This window comes from Topomyia yanbarensis, chromosome 2 (assembly GCF_030247195.1).
Source record: "Topomyia yanbarensis strain Yona2022 chromosome 2, ASM3024719v1, whole genome shotgun sequence".
Taxonomy (NCBI): domain Eukaryota; kingdom Metazoa; phylum Arthropoda; class Insecta; order Diptera; family Culicidae; genus Topomyia; species Topomyia yanbarensis.
The window spans coordinates 460,228,172-460,240,539 of record NC_080671.1 but is presented as its reverse complement, the minus strand read 5'-3'; the positions used below and the strand labels follow the sequence as shown (position 1 = coordinate 460,240,539).

Sequence of the window (12,368 nt, the reverse complement as noted above, 5' to 3'; positions counted from 1 at the left end):
CGGCAGGCTGGTGCCAGGTCGCTCCGCAGTACGCGCCCAATTGGCGGCTTTCGCCTTTTTAGGCTGAGAAGTCGCCTTCTCGGGACGCCGCCCTGCGGGATCCTTCGCACCCGGATCCGCACCTCCCAAGCGACGTTTGGCCTTGTTGGTTGCACGTCGTTTGGCATTGCTGCGCGTGCCTACATTAGGCCTAGGCCGCTTCGCAGGCTCACCCTCCATCAAGCGTTTGGTGGCCGATAAAGCGAAATCTATCGCCTCCTGCGCCATCGTCGCTCCGCCGTGGAAGGAGAAGGCCTCGGTTTGGATACCGCGATCGGCCTTCTCTCTTTCCGGCAACCTCTCCATGTAGGCTACTTGTTCTTGTCTTGCGACTCGAACAGCCTGACGAAGCACCAGCAGGTTCTGTTTAAGTTCCTTGCTGATGTTATTTTTCCCGCTTGTGAATTCGATAATACTATCCAGCTGCTTGACCACTTCCTGCATCGCAGGTAGTGGTCCGCCAAGCGTGCTAGTAGTATTGTCTCCTACCACAACCATTTCGCCTTCGGTGCTGTTATTTGCAGCCACCTTCGCACCATTGTCAGCCCCTGTCGGGGGAGACCTCGCCAGACCCCCTTTGGCAAAGGGGTTCAGCGCCGTAATCGCTTCCGCCTCCTCATCGCATACTTTTTTATTATTGTTTCTAAAAAGACTCATATTAAGACCCACGAGTTGCGCGAGAAAATAGGTCCGCCACGCCAGAGCTCCGCATTAACGTGGTAAGAGACACTTACTGTGGGGAGTGCCCAGGTACCCCACAGGCTCCGTTAACGATCGGGCATCTTTTTCACCCCCCCCCCCCCCGATCATTCATCCCTCAGCACGGATCGCTTCACGCCTTGGAATTGGGGTTATCCCGTTTGGTGGGCCCAAATCACCGGAACATGAGGTCCGTTGCGCTATTGTATGCCGACAACTACACGGCCCCCCTTCCCTGTCAGCATACGACCATAGTCCCAACGAGTTGGCTACCCGAACGTTCCTATGGCTACTCGTATCCCAGCCGGCTCCGCGGGGAGGTAGAGATAGGAGTTCCTGGGCAAGAGGCTAAAGACCGCTGTGGCTAACCACCAGGTCTGTATTGCGCATTGCCCAGGCATTTGCCAGCCATGTGTGTGTATGTGTGTATGTATGTGTTTATGCGTGTGTATGTGTGTGTATGTGTGTGTATGTATGTGCGTATGTGTCAAATAATGTCACTCATTTTTCTCAGAGATGGCTGGACCGATTTACCCAAACTTAGTCTCAAATGAAAGGTGCAACCTTTCCATCGGCTGCTATTGAATTTTGGATCGATCGGAATTCTGGTTCCGGAATTACGGGTTTAAGAGTGCGGCTACACAGAAATTTCTCATATAAACTATAGGAAAAATTAAAAATAGAATTTTTATTTTTGATGCTAAATGTCTTCAAGGTACATGAAACGTCGAGCTTTGATGGAAACTCGAAAAAAAATTTGACGACTATTCACTTTTTTGGATTTTGGCACATTTTTGCCTTTCTCATATAGAAAGGTTATGCAATCACTCTGAAAAACGTCAACCTAATCCCGGCCAAATTTTTTTTGACTCGCATAAGGTTTCTGGATTTTAACAGGAGCGTAGTTGATGGTTTAAGGAGAGGGGTTACACCCCCCCCCCCCTCTACCGTTCACTCCCCTCTCTTAAAAATCTCCATAAATCACCCCTCAGCCCTCATACCCCTCCCCATCAACCCCATCATCTTTAAGCCATCACTATATCACAAAGCAAACCAATTTAAGCTGGGGAGTCGTTCGTTCATGGAACTTTCGCCCACCTCACATACCCACCCCCGCATGACAAAATGAGTTAGCAAGCAGATAACATTGATCTAATACTGATTAGGCTAATGAAGTACGATATTTTTTGAAGTAGAATACTTCTAACGTTTCAATATGGGGTCCCGTTTCAAAAATTTCAGTTGAGAAATTTTCCCAGGTTTGAAATGCGAATATCTTCCGTTCTACTGGACAAAATCGCAATATTTTTGCACTATCTGATCGGAAATTTGTGCACGTATTTTGTATTAAATTTCGGAATTACTGCGACTACTATAAATAAACCAAAACAAGGATTTTCAGACAATCCGTCGGAAACAGCGAGGAAAATGCGCAATTTGCCAGCATATCCCACGCAGAGCCGTCAAAAAGGAGCATGTAAGCGTTTCATTACATACGGGAATGTTATATATACAGGACACGCGAGCTTGTTTTGTATCAGTGGGTGCTCGCTTACCACACGAGCAACATGCTCGTCCGGACGGTACAATGAGCGGTATCATATTTGCGTTCCCGTACCAAGCGTCATCGCAAGGTTCTTCGTGATAAAATCCAGGGAATCACCAAATTCGGCGTCTGGCTCGTCGTGGTGGTGTAAAATGCATCTCCAATTTAATCTACGAATGCTGATGGTGTGCAGAAAAATGTCATCCGAGATGCCTTGACCTACACTGAACACGCCAAGCGCAAAACCGCAATGAACGTCGTCTATACTCTGAAGCGGCAGGGACGCACTTTGTATGGATTTGGAAGTTGAAAAGGTAGAACTCACTTGTATCATTATAAAAAAGGCCCTTTTCATGGCCACCAAAACCATTTCAAAGAATAAGTTTGCATTTTCTGTTTCATGGACTGTTTCTCCCTGGAGAGCAATTTGGGTTAAACCCTAAATTATGATTTATTTCAGTACGTAAATTGCAAATATGGTCAGAAACAAACTGGAGTGAAGTGGAAAACATTTTTACTAGGCGCATTCAAAAAAGGTTCCAATTCTCAAACATTTTACCAAGGTGCCGTATTACATTACTCTCTTTACCCTGAGTGTTCGATAATCTCCGTAGTGGAAACACAATTTCAATTTTGTTCTTTATCAAAAATATGTCGTCGACTAACAAAGGGGTGGAGCTACGACGAACACATATTGAGGACAACACAAAAAAGGACGAGCTTACATTGTGCTGTAGTCAGGTATAAAAACTCAGCATGCTGTTGCTCACGCTCAGTTCGTTTCCAGCATCAGCATACAGCAGTTCGTTTGCAGTATCTCCCGCAAAATTCAAACCGCCGTCCGTTTGCTGCTGTTAGAAGAGTTGGCCAAGCACGCCGTCTTCCATGGCACCAAAACTGATACCATATACACCAGCTCCAAGTAAATTTCGAACACTGCCCAAAGAAAAGGCCCTTTTCAGGGCCATCAATTTATCGACAAAGAATGAAATTGAAGTTTTGTTATTACAAGCATCAGCTTGTCAAGAGCGTTGGATAGTAGGTGAGCCACTTGTGAACAATACCGTCGCTTTCACGAGAATGGCACAAAATCAAAAGTTATTTGTGATTTATAGACATTTTAGTGTAATGATTCAATTTACAAAAATCGAACGTTTTCTAACGTTTCGATATAGGTGCTCCGTTTCAAAATTTTCGGCCAGAATGCTGCCTGTTTTTTCAAACGTGAAAATCTGCTGTTGCATTGAATGAAAACCTTCGATTTTTGCGCTGATTGGAAATAGTTGTGACTAATTCTGTAGAATGTACAATTACTGAAATAACGGATTTTGTGAAAGCAGTGGTTGGTCCGTACGATTCGATTCCAAGCGAGCCAGACTAGTTTTCGTTGGAAGGTCTACCTCTGACAATAGAAGTAAACTATTTTATATTGAATTCAACTACAACTTCCTTGAAAACAGCACAGCTAAAAAACTTTTGGGAAAAACGCGCAAACCTAAATTTTCTACTATAATGGAAACTGCCTGTGCCCAGCCGCACTGCATCATCAAGATTGATAGTAATTCAAGCCGGGAGGAAAGAGGTTGTAAGGCAATGGAAAACGAAAATTTCATTTATATCTTACTGGAATATAATTGGCTGGTCCTGAAAAGAACTTGTTGGTTTGTGGTTTATATTGGGTCACAATTTAGGCCTGCTCGATTGCTGATAGCTGTGAATTTCTCGCAGGGTGACAGTTTCTGTTCAGTAGTGATGAGGCTTCCTAACGCCAACCGTGACTGGGGCACTTTTACGCGGCCTTCGTTGCTTACTGCTTGCGGGGAGGCTTTCCTCCGGTAGACTTACGAGCGGTATGTTTGGTACGGGCCATTTATCAACAAAGAATCGAATTGAAATTTTGTTATTACAAGCATCCGAAAGTAGCTTGCCAAGAGCGTTCGATGGCAAGTGAGCTACTTGTGAACAATATCGTAGATTTCACGTAGAATGACACAAAATAAAAAGTTATCATTTGTTTGTTTGTTTACAGTTTCGTGTTTACTAGGCGCATTCAAAAACGGTTTCAATTCTCAAACATTTTACCAAAGTGCCGTATTACATTACTCTTTTTACCCTGAGTGTTCGATAACCTCCGTATTGGAAACACAATTTCAATTTAGTTCTTTATCAAAAATATGTGGTCGACCAACAAAGAGGTGGAGCTTCGAAGAACACATATTGAGGACAACACAAAAAAGGACGAGCTTACATTGTGCTGTAGTCAGGTATAAAAACTCAGCATGCTGTTGTTCACGATCAGCTCGTTTGCAGCATCTCCCGCAAAATTCAAACCGCAGTCCGTTTGCTACTGTCAGAAGAGTTGGCCAAGCACGCCGTCTTCGATGGCACCAAAACTGTTACCATATACACCAGCACCAAGTAAATTTCGAACACTGCCCAAAGAAAAGGCCCTTTTCAGGGCCATCAATTTATCGACAAAGAATCGAATTGAAATTTTATTACAAGCATCAGAAAGTGGCTTGCCAAGAGCGTTGGATGGTAAGTGAGCCACTTGTGAACAATATCGTCGCTTTCAAGTAGAATGGCACAAAATAAAAAAGTTATTTGTGTGATTTGTAGACAGGTTGGTGTAATGATTCAATTTACAAAAATGTAGAATGTTCAATTACTGAAAATAACAGATTTTGTGAAAGCAGTGATTGGTCCATACAATTCGATTCCAAGCGAGCCAGACGTTTTCGTTGGAAGGTCCATCTCTGACAATAGAAATAAACTATTTTATTTTGAATTCAACTACAACTTCTTTGAAAACAGCACAGCTAAAAAAAAAACTTTTGGGAAAAACGAGAAAACCTAAATTTTCCACCATAATAAAAACTAGTGCCCCCGCCGCACAGCATCATCAAGATTGATAGTTATTCAAGCCGGGAGGAAAGGGAGAGGGAGGTTGTAAGGCAATGGAAAATTTCATTTATAATAATAATACTTTATAATTGGCTGGTTCTGAAAACAACTTGTTGGTTTGTGGTTTATTTTGGGTCACAATTTAGGCCCGCTCGATTTCTGATAGCTGTGAATTTTTCGCAGGGCGACTGTTTCTGTTCGGTAGCGATGAGGCTCTTAACGCCAACGGTGACTGGGGCACTTTTACACGGCCTTCGTTGCCAACCAGCCCCCTGTCAAGGACGACGTCTCTGTACAGCCAGCATCACTGCCATGAAAGGCAAAACATTGATTTTGAACCGAATGATTAGAAGCTGTATTTAGTTACAAAATGTCGATTAAATTAAATTATTAAATCATCCCACAAGATGCAAAACGTCGTGTGGAATGCTTGAATATCGAGCATAGTGCCGAACATAATTCTTTGTTTGGGGCTTTATAGCTATAACGCCCCATATATGTCGGTCGCTGTCAAACTCCATATGATGGTATAGGGTTGCCAGGGGGTTGTTGCCAACTGCTTGCGGGGAGCCTTTCCTCCGGTGGACTTACGATAATTGATAATTCCAAAAATACTCCAAATAAACTATGAATGTGCTAAAGTCGACAAAATCGCATAGAAATTGCTTATTCCAGAGCAGAATTTACCGGTCTAAAGTGTATTCTACTTCACTCCGGTTATGTCTCTGACATTACCCACCCATCTTTTTTTTGTTTCAAGTGTTTCACCGTCGACACGTAGCTCATCAAGTTCGTGGCTGGCAAGCTATTGTGTATAAATGCAAAGTGTACTAAGAATGTAATGGACATTTCCACAACTATGTTGAACATAAAAAGCACGGAGTGCTATAGTTTAGAGAAATGAGAAAGGCACAATTGCACCGCTAGGTGGATTAAAACAGGTTTTTTTTGTTAATAACGGTTTTAGGAACACTAAACACTACACTAAAGAACCCTTTAGACAACTTAAAGATTATTTTAGGGCGCATAATTTGCTTTAAGGAGGGGGGGGGTAAGGGTTTCAGCGTGAAAAAACACAATATATACGCGAACGGAGGCTTTAGTGGAATGTACGTAATGTTTCAAAGGTTTTCTTCAATTTAATTCCACTATGTTTTTATAGTTAAATGCACTTGCACTTCACTATTTATCAGATACTGGTATTTCGATTACTACTTGTAATCTTCTTCAGTGTTTGTATCAGTCTATATGGGATTGTAAAGTCGTTTTATCTAGGGAACCGGGTAGGCTGTGGTCGGTGGGTAACTAGATGCATGAAGCTGGCCGTTTTTAGCAAACACTTTTTTCGCGAATTTTTTTAGAAATTTGCGAGAAGCGAATTGATCAAAACTTTTGTACATTATAATATATCATTTCAATAACATGCTGTAATTTTTCTATGCAAAAATACTGAAAAACAACTCGGCGACGAAGCTTTTTGTGGAACGTCTCTGGAAAAACATGATTTGCGGTGTTACCTGGCACTCCAAAACTACTTAACCATTTTTTTTTTAAATTTTGCATACACATTCTATGTAAAAATACCTAACCCCTACGTTGAGATTTTGAAATAAAATTTCAAATGTTATTTAAATGATACATTATAATGTACAAAAGTTTTGATAAATTTGCTTAACGGAAAGTTTTAAAACAATTTGCAAAAAAAGTATTTCTTTTTTCAAGCTGATACCTTTACCACCCCCCTCCCCCCCTAAAACATCACCTACTAAATTTCTTTCATTTCAAATTTATGAGGACTTTTATAAAAAACATATAACTGTCTTAGAATAGGGCACTTAACATTAAATACCGTTGCTGTCATATGAAATAGCAGGCTTTGTATTTAGCATAGATCACCAAAAAATGGCAAATGCGATATTTTTTATATCTTGCAATATTTAACCAAAAAGTAGTTTATTTTTAGTAAAAAGTTTATATAACTTTCTAAGAAAAGAAGCTAAGTGGTTCGGTACATTGAGACAAATTGTTCTCCTTCAAAATATCTGCAAATAGTTTTAAAGAAAACCCAAAGCTGCAAAAGTTATATAAGGAAAACCATTTTTTAAGAAACACCCCAATTTTCGTGATGAATTTCTTGTAAAATAAAAAAGTACACGACAAAGAGTTCCAGTGTCTTCGACAGTTTTTTAAAATTTTATTTTCTTCATTTTCCTGGAAGACAACGAAACTGTATCTCGAACCATAAAAAGTAAATTTTCTCATTTAAAAAAAAATAGAACCACCCTACCCACTATTTGAAATAATGGAAAAGTATTGTAAAGGGCAATATTTTATCAAGAAAACGAAAGTATAATTTTTATATTGTCCACTATGACAGTAATTTAAACATATTACAAAGGGTCAATTCATGAAAACCAAATATTTAATATAACCTTTTCGGTTTTCATTTTTTAACCTATCATTTAGATGTTTTTCAGAGTTTTTGAAGACGTACATTTTCTTCTAACACATGAAAACTCTAGCTTCTATTTTTTTATTTCGGGTTAGAAAAATCTCTTATGAAAAATTTCTAACCCTATGTGCAGGGTCGGGACTCGAACCCAGGTGCGCTGCGTACAAGGCAATCGATTTACCAACTATGCTACGCCCACCCCTTCTAGCTTCTATTTTTCAAAAGATATAAGCACTTAATATATCAAAAATAGATTTGGTTTGTTTTTTCAGTTCGATCTTCAAACAATAATTTGTGTACATTGGAAATGGCACACCTATTCCCTACATAATTTATGTTTGACCGTCGTTCATTTCATATAAATTCCAGCCACAAATCTTTAACGATATTTTTATGAAATCAGCTTATGCTGGGTATTTGAAGGCGACGAAGGGAGCATATTTTCAGAAGACTGTATATTAGGGTGCCAATGGCATGTATAAGAAACAGGTGATCATCGAATTTAATAACCGGCCGCACCTCAACAGCATTACCACCTCGAAAAAAAGTCTCTTTGCAAAAGTTTAGCTCAATCGGACAAGATTAAGAGGTTGCGCAAAACGGTCGAAGTGCAAAAATTTTCACCAGTGAAAAATTTCAAAAAGACCCTTAGAATATTCAAAAATTGAATTCGAATTTTTTATGATAAATGGCTTAGGATATAATGAAACGTCAAGATCTATTGCCACCCTGATTTGTTTAAGATAGCCTTTATGGAACTTGGATAACTCTGGATTTGGGTTAATACTGGGGTTTAAAAAGGCTGCTCTTGATTTATTTTCTATGCCAAATGCCTTAGAAATGTAAGAAAAACAAAAGTTGCCTCTCGGGTACTTTTAATTTTTAAACTGTGATTTTCAAAAACAAACAAAAAAAATGTTTTTCGATATTTCATGGATTTCTAAAACACTTGGCATACAAAAAATAAAAGCAGCATTTGCAAACTCAAATTTCATCTCAATTCAATTCAATATTTCCTCAATTTTTCTTGTACCACAAATGCATTGTTTCCAACATTTCACCAGATCTCGACGCTCAATGACATTGTCTAAAGATTGCGCTCAAATTTTTCACGGGAACTTTTTTTCGAGCTTTTGAGGTGTGTCCGGTTTGAAATTTCAGGACGACCATAAATGTTGGCACTCTGCCGAATATCAAATATACTGAGGAGATAATTTTAGGAACTTTGAATTGCTTTGTGGACTGTTGTTTACGGTGGATATCATTAGATTTGATTTACTATTCCAAGGGCCGTCACTGCTTCCGGTTATTTTTCAGACAACACCAACCCATATTTTAGCACAAGTAAATGAAACAAAGGTGCTTTTAGATCTATTGCTAATTAAATTATTCACATACTCTTCGCTCCAGTTCCTAATAAAATAGGTTACATCCAGCCATATAGCCTGATCACGTTATTCCTTTCCTATCAAATTCAGACTTGTCTTTCGAATAATATCCCCCATCATTTCTGTCTCTTCCTTCCTATTCATCAGTTTTCACTTTGCGTCTGGATCTAGATCCGTGTATGCATGAATAAACTATCCTGAATTGACCCAAATGATCCTAAAATGGATGTCAAACAAGATTCGTCGCCGAAGACTCCCAGCTTGCATTTAAAGTCAAACACATTGAACTGGGTTCGACCATATCCGATCTTCTTCGGGTCAAAGATAGTGCGAAGGATTCTAATATTCCGCAAGACGCAGAAATATTCAGCTGTACCAGATATCTCTAGAGTTAGCCTAGATGAGCTCAGAATTGTGATATTTTTTCTAAAGCAAACAAATGACGTTACTGGCGACAAGAATTTCAGGAACTAACGCGTTTACATGCCCGTTTACATCACAAAGTTGAGATCGATGGTATAGTTATCGATTCGCACTTGGCATGCGTGGATCTACTAAAGGACGGGATTGACTGTTTCAATGACCCCTTGCTGCAATGAACGAAGATTTTGAGTGAAAATCGCACCGGACGGTATAAAATGGTCTATTCCTTCAAACTAGTGTCGGGTGACCCTTAGCGAGACGCGTCATGCATGCAGTATGGCACTAATTCCAAGCAAATGGGTCCTTGTAACAATTATTTTTTCTCTCTTGAAAGACCAAAAATACCAGCAAGAGAAAGTTCAGCCAAAAATCTGAAGCAAACAGAACCTGGTCTTAGACAATTGAGGAAAAAAGAAAGAGTTTCCAACGCTTCCAGGAACACCAAAAATCCCATGTGACAATTGAACCAGATACAACAGAGTGCATCGAGGAGACTTCAATTTCCATGGTACAGCATGAGGATATCTTTTCTATGATAATTGATCTACCTTACTCTACAATCTTTGCCGCAGCTTGAAAAAGGTGGCCTGCTTTACTGCACATGGCCACATTTCCCCTTGTTCCTATAAAACTGGACCGTATTGTAGTCTTCTGGCACCTTTGGTAGAGTCTCAGTAATGCGCCTTTTTGTTGTCTGCTTTGGCTTTCTTTATCAGTTCGACTTTCAAACAATAATTTCATGTGTACCTAGGATTCCTATTCTGACTCATTAAATAACTTAACCTCACTTATTTTATACAGCTGATCAAGATGTTAGAACCCTCCTAAGGTTGGCGACTTTGGCGGGGGCCAACCTAGCCAACCTTACGCTACGGCTCTGACTATCGATTGTAATCGATGGCATAATTGTCATTTTAAATTGACAAAATTTTTCTAATATTCCAATTAGAATTCAAAATAAACTGTGAATCTCATTCTAATTGAACACGATACCTGTCGATGTATTTATATTCGTTACAATGAAATTCATACGATTTTGGAATAAAAAATAATTATAAATAGAGATTAAATCACACGCTCCGAAGCAAACCTTCTTTTCAGCGAGGCTTAGATAACAAGTACACAAAAATAAACCAAAAAAGCTTAACATTGACAGAATGATCACGTTAGATTCACATGTATTGGATTTCGTTTTTACACATTTTGACACACAGAGAAAAGCGATTTATCTGAAATTAGCAATTAGTCATTCTGTGGATAAAACAATATGCTTGGAATGTTATTCTTACTACTTCTGATCCACCAAAAATACTCGTAAGTCAGTTTGGTTTAGTCAACACGAATAAAAATGCACGGCAAACTTAAAAAAGACAATATGTATATATTAGGATGCAGTTCATTTCAAAATAAGTAACAATGCAAAGCTCTATTTTGATCCAACAATGCATAAATGTTATTAATCAATGTTTTATAAAATGCTTCAATGCCCGATTTGAACAATTTTATAACAATTTTATAACGGTTTTATGAGTGAAATAATATGTACATTAAAACAGAATTGAGAGTTTTCAGCATTCCAGCAACATATTCATTTCGAACACTCTGTAACTATTTTAACCATTTATCATTTAATACCATAACAACTAATGAGATAATCTTATATCTCTTTTATTATTTATAGAGATAAGTATCTTCAATCTTTCAAAATGTTTTATAGTTTGGTACTTTATGTGAGTTTATTTAAATGGGAACAATGCATATATTTAAAATCTGTTATTTAATCCTAGATTTGGGTATTTATGGACCTAATCAGTGAGCTGTTTAGGTTGCCAATAATATATTATTGGCAGATATGAATAAATATTTATGAACAAATTAAATAGTGCACCTTATTCTCATAACAATGTGCAATAGAAAAAGAACCAAAACAATGCTTACTGAAGCTCTGCTTTTAGTTCGAAAAAAAAACTTTCAGCTGAATATGCGCTCCGAAGCGATACGATTTATACAAACTCGCTTTACTATAACTCTTCGATGTGCAACTGAAATAGGAAAGAACAAGGAAATCGATGGATAGACACAGTTCGATTGGGCGTGGAGAGAAGAGAAATTAAAGGGGATGTCGATCTTACCCCTATGGGGTGTCAGTTTTACCCGCAGTGCCTGCAAGAAGTGACTTTGTTTTCGAAGTTTTGCAACCAACATTTTTTAATGATATTAAATGTTTAAAGCGTTGACAAAATTTGGCCTGTTTAAGAATTTTCTAAAGAAGAATTCTGCGCAGAAACTATAATTTAATTGATTTTGTGGTAGCTCAGAAAAAGGGCTAGAAAAAAATGTGAGTGATTTATTTACCATTTCTTTTTATTGCGGATAATAAAAAAATGCATTTAGTTTGTGCAATTTTTTTCTTGTGTGGAGATCGAACTACCACAAAATGAGATTAGTGCTGGGGCAGAGATGCATGAATGAATGTTCGTTCATGATTCATAAAAGCATGCATGCAACGATGGCTAAACAATATAGGAAGCGTTTGTCTGATATAAAACAATCGAGTTCCAGGAATGGAAACCCATTAAAATCAGCTGCTAGTGTCTTCAATATTCGATGTGGTTGTCGAAAACTTCAAAGAAAGCAACCGTGCCTTCACATAGCTTTCATTTAATGCAATTAATCTTTCGTTCCGATTTTGACATGAAACTAATATGCAGCAATGAATCGAAGCAGTTTCAGGCACAATGTTAGCGATATTGGGTTTGTTCCTGTATCAGAAGAAACTGAAAGAACTTCTGAGCAAACTGGGTGAAAATCGTTCTTGTATTCGCTCTTCTCATTTTTTTTTCCTCTTCTGGTAACAAACCGACGTAAAAGCTGTAAAAGCGCTCCTTCAAGGTCTAATCGTGGATTGCTTTCTGTA

The 12,368-nt window shown here is 38.8% G+C and overlaps 1 protein-coding gene across 2 annotated transcripts in view; it reads left to right on the top strand.

Moving 5' to 3' along the window:
- LOC131685975 (dynein axonemal intermediate chain 7) overlaps nt 1-12,368 on the top strand; it is a 102,170-nt gene that overhangs the window by 17,772 nt on the left and 72,030 nt on the right. The window lies entirely within an intron of this gene.